Source organism: Rutidosis leptorrhynchoides, chromosome 2, assembly GCF_046630445.1.
Source record: "Rutidosis leptorrhynchoides isolate AG116_Rl617_1_P2 chromosome 2, CSIRO_AGI_Rlap_v1, whole genome shotgun sequence".
Lineage (NCBI taxonomy): Eukaryota > Viridiplantae > Streptophyta > Magnoliopsida > Asterales > Asteraceae > Rutidosis > Rutidosis leptorrhynchoides.
Window position 1 is genome coordinate 650,788,854 of NC_092334.1, and position 5,278 is coordinate 650,794,131.

A 5,278-nucleotide genomic window follows, 5' to 3' on the forward strand; every position below is an offset into this window, starting at 1 on the left:
AGAATCCTTACACAATCTTACACAATGTTACAGTATTATTTTTATTTTATTTTATCACTAATTAAAAAAAAATAAAAAACCCTTGGATTCCAAATAAACAGGTCATCTTTTATTTATATTATTATTTATCATTATATACCTATTCCTTTTCCAATTTACACAAACTTAACCCCCTAACTTTCATTAAAATACAAATTGAACCCCCACTTTATACGTATATTTTTTTCCCAAATTTCACAAGCTTAACCCCTAACTTTTATTAAAATACAAATCAAACCCACACTTTACTAACCTTTTTTTTTACTAATATTCAAATTTCACAAACTTAACCCACTAACTTTTATTAAAATACAAATCGAACCCCCACTTTACTAACTTTTTTTTTTAAAAATAAAACTCGAACGCTAAAAGAAGCAACTTTCACAAAAGGAACAACCCTTCAATGTTATGTCGAAAACAATTCTTTTTTACAAAATAGATCAAGACTTTTTTTTTAACTCGCATTCAAAACGGAGCCCCCGGCGCGAAGCGAGGGCTACACAACTAGTTATCATCTATCATCCATATCTTAACATCTCTTTCCCTTTCCATTCATATACAGACATATACATATAGATACAGATACACACCACCATTTTCTTCATCAAAATTAATTCCTAAATTCTAGACTATCAAAATTAACGGCTAGTAATTTGAATTTGGGACCCACAAAACTCACACCTCCACCGTCGTGCTGACGACTTCGGCCCTTGAGACGCCGGACCGACACCGAGATGGTGTGGTCCGACCGTCGGCGGGTTAACCGACGCAATCCGACGCCGAGCTGACTGGATCACACCCGGTGCTCTAAGGGCCAAACTGGGCCTAAAAAAACACCAGAATCCTTCACCGCCCCAATCCCTTCCATTTTCATCCCTTTAAAACCCCTGAATCCCTTCATCGTCTGTTTCCTTCATCTGCTATCCCTGCCATTTTTTAAACCCTAAAAAAACACTTCAGAATTCTTCATCGTCTGTTTCCTTCACTGCCCGTTGAATCATTTACATATTTCCAACCTCTATGAAACTAATGTACTAAACTAGGGTTTCATTTCGGGCACAACATTATACATAATCACAAACAGATGAAGATTTTGATGGACCCTAATCTGATGTAAACCCTAATCTGCATGTAAACCCTAACTTGATGATGGCTACAATGGACTACTCACTTCTTCAGATGCGGTATTTTTCGTACTCTTCAAATTGCTTATATATCTCGATTGTTTTCAGATTCAACAATTAATATTTTCAATTTCAGATTCAACATCTATTTAGGGTTTTTCAATAGGAGGTTTGCAGTTATTTTTCTATATTATAAATCACCGCGTCTTATTATATAATATTCTCTTTGTATTTTTTTGTAGGTTTAAATCACAGATTTTGAATTTGAGAATTTCGTTTCAATCTCTGTTGGATATCTTTTCACTTACTGAAGAATAAGGTTGAATTGCTTCAATTTTGTTTAGATTTGACAAAGATATTATTGATGCTTTTTATAGATCTGGTATGAGCATCATCAATCAAAGGTAAAAGGTATTTAAAGATACTTATAACATTAAATTTAGTTATTTTAATTACTAGTTATGATTATTTGATTTTTGCATATTAGCTGTTCCTTGAAATGCTTGAGTGAAAAGTGAATTTTGTTAGATTGTGTTTGGTTAAACGTCAACTGTGTATGAGCTTTGTTAACATCAATTGTTGTACATTCCTCCTTTATTTATTGTTGTTATTGTTATATTGTTATTATAATATTTGGTTTTTTGATAATAACCCATGTGCGTTTGATTTTTATTTAGCTAAAAGGAACTGCTTTTTGCTATTTGACAGGATGATGAATCCTTGTTGATTTGGGTTTGAAGATCTAAAAGGTATGAGTTAGGTTATGTATTTATGTTATGATATGTTTCAGTGTGTATAATGTATGAATTAGCTTTTAATTTTGTATATTTGTATTTAGGTTATTACAAAGATGTTTGTATGTTGGTGAATTTTACATATAATATAGCAAATACAAGCATCCTACATGCTGATTAGCATATATAGCCATAAGTGCAGATATCACATGAACAGAAAGAACATGACAAAACACAAATGAAAACTACACGAATGAAGTGTTCTTTCAAGTGTTTTAATCTCTTTATTCACTTTGATTTGTGCCCAAAAAAATTACGGATGGTGTTAGTGAGCCTTAATTCTATCAAGTCCTAACCATTAAGCCGGATCAGATCATTGAGTTTTTTATATTATTTTTGATTTCCTTGAATTGTTTTCACTTACCTTAGATTTTGGTATGTAATATCATCATTAACCGGTGCAGGCTTGCAAGTTTCTCGATGACGAATGATGCCCGAAGTTTCTTGTGATCATCGCACAAAAGAGCGAGGCACCACCCAAATTTTTCTTGCCAGGATCTCCTGATAACGTTCAACCCGGTAATTCATTTTAAGTGAATGCATTTTAATGAAAGTGAAAGGGTGTTTATTTATAATTTGGATGTGTATGTATCTTCGTTGTAACAGGAATCGTGGTTGACAATAAAGTCTGTCACCCACGGAACAATGAGTTTTACATGTGTGCCCATGCTGGAATGATAGTGAGTATCCTATGTGTAAGTTTATTTATTCTAATGTCTTTTTTTTTTTTTTTTGTGTATCCGAGAGCAAGGATCTTATTAAACTACAGTTTTTTCTTGATTGCAGTTTGAGCTACACATTGTAATCTATGTTAAGTGTTTCAAACTGTCGTCTTGCTTTTCATCAAATGTCTATTTGCTCCAATTTCTCTTACGATTTGAAGGTTACCCAGTTTTTGAATCTGTAAGTTTGTAAGTTTTAGGTTTGTATTTGTAGTTTAGGATTTGATTTCACACTTCATATTCGTGTATTTGTGTTTTTCAGCTTGAAATTGGAATTTGACATATGATTTCTCGATCCTTGCTTTCTGCTATTGACCGCAAATTTGCATCGTGATCTTTGAATTGTTGAAGGAAAGTTGCAAGGTTAACCTATTTGGAAATATGGCTCTTGGTAATAAAACGTTTACTCTGTTTTGCTCTCTTTTATCAGTAGTTTAAGGTAGCTAAATGGGCAATGGGCGGTTTGGATAACAAGTTAAAATTAGTAGCTTTTAGAATGTGATAAACTATTGGTCAATTAGTTATTGTGATACATGGTGCTGAGTATATGATAGTTCAGGCTAGCAGACTTTTTGTTAAAACAATGTAATTTTACACATCTATATATCAAATGTCTCTAAGTATAATGATTTAGAGTCTTTTTGCAAACTTGATCCTCAAATGTAAAATGGCTACTTGACAAGTGTTTCTTTTTATGAAATTATCATTTTATTCTTTCTATGTGTGATGTGCAAATGAAATTTGATTGTGTTTCAGGTGATAAAGAGTTGGAGATCATGGAGTACACAATCAAGGATGATTAGGAAGGTACTTAGAATCAAATAGAAACATGCATGTTAAATGTTGTTTCTCTCATATATCTTATTAGCATGTGTGTGGTAGATACAATCATGACTAAATGTCATTCAATGGCAGGAGAAATAGTGGTTTCTCAAGAGGTGTATCAAAATACAGAGGGGTTGCAAGGTAAGTTTGTAGTTATTAGTGTTAATATTATACTTCATATTATTTTTTGTTTATATGTGTGTGCCATTTAAAATTTTTTAATTAGAACTTTGATCATAGATGTTTAAAAGGGGTTATGTATTTGTGAAATTTGGCCATGTTAAAGTCCCTTAATGAGATTACATTGCTGTCAAACATATAGATTTTATTTGCATATAAATTTTGATACCATGTTATGGTTACTTAGATTTGGATATAATGTGCATTTTAAAATTTGGACCCATTTGAGATAGCTTTGGACATTATCTCTTCCTAAGTAGGCTGAATTGATGTTGAATATTTGAATTTATCTTTTTATCTGTTGATGAATGTGAATGTAATGTTCATACAACAACATTGTGTGTAAATGTCTTTATGATTATTTTTGTGGCTCTTTTAGTTTTTATGGAATTTGAAGATACAAATGGTAAATACCTTAGCTAAGTGTAAGTGTTAAATACGGTTTTATAAGTTACAAGTGTTTTTTAATGTTTAATTGACACCATAGTTCATTTGAGAAGGCATTTTTTTACAAATTGTTTATGAACACTTAATATTTTTATTTCTTTGGTTACACATATAGTCAATAGAAGATAACGATATTACCACACATATATGTAGTTTCATGTATGAAACAAAAGATAACCATATGGAAGTTGACATTCAATCACTATTACCATTGGTGATATTAATGTTGTCGAAGGGATTGTACATTCAGTTTTACACGTCATATATTTATGCTGTCGAAGTTGTAACTTGAAGTTGACATTCACTCTATTACCATTGTTGATATTGATGTTGTCGAAGGGTTTGTGCATTTAGTTTTAGACATCATATTTAAGTTGTCGAAGTTGTAACCTTCTGTAAAGATATTAATATTTACGCTTTTATAAGTGGTATATTAATATTTTCTACACAAAACCATGTTTTCACATTGTACATCTAAATTATATTATTCAAAGGTTTATCATTTAATAAACCTGTGATTTCATGAGTCTTAAAATTCAACCCCCTTCGTTGTGTAAATTTCAAAATGGCGGGAATCACTTCAAATAAACAAAATATAATAATGACAAGTGTCATCAATCCGTCGGGTAACAAAAAGGGGTAACAAAAAGGTCACACTGATGGATTGGAGTCTTGGATTGGAGTCTCTTATAACAGTATATAAATACATATACATATACCCATCATCCCCAAATTATCAAACAACACTAATTCACCACCATGAGTTTTAACCACTACCACTGCAAAATTTTTGACAAAGACCTCAGTCGATGTAAGGATGTCAAATGGCATGATCAAACGTAAAACTTATAGGGTTTAGTTTGAGTGCTAAATTTGGGAAAAAAGTGGTTGATAGATTGTTTGACTCCGGTAATCGTGCATACCCGATCGGAATCTGAGAATTCACGAGGGGGTAAAACGATTAATCGAATTAACCTACTCGACTGGATCGAATAGATTAATATCTTGAAGTAATTGAACTTCGGTGATGACCGGAATTTGATGTGATTGTCTATAGATGGTTTGTTGAGCAGAGTAACGACGTATTAATTGTGTGTTAGATTGTGTGTGTAATGAATGGCCAAAGGGGTGTATTTCAGATGCCAAT

At 32.2% G+C, this 5,278-nt stretch overlaps 1 long non-coding RNA gene across 1 annotated transcript; it reads left to right on the top strand.

Annotated features, from left to right (window-relative positions):
* The first annotated feature begins 611 nt into the window (after positions 1-611).
* On the top strand, positions 612-2,244 carry LOC139893785 (uncharacterized). The gene is made up of 3 exons (XR_011774707.1): positions 612-1,223; positions 1,406-1,567; positions 1,872-2,244. It is a non-coding gene; the product is annotated as an uncharacterized lncRNA (long non-coding RNA).
* The last annotated feature ends 3,034 nt before the right edge of the window (positions 2,245-5,278 follow it).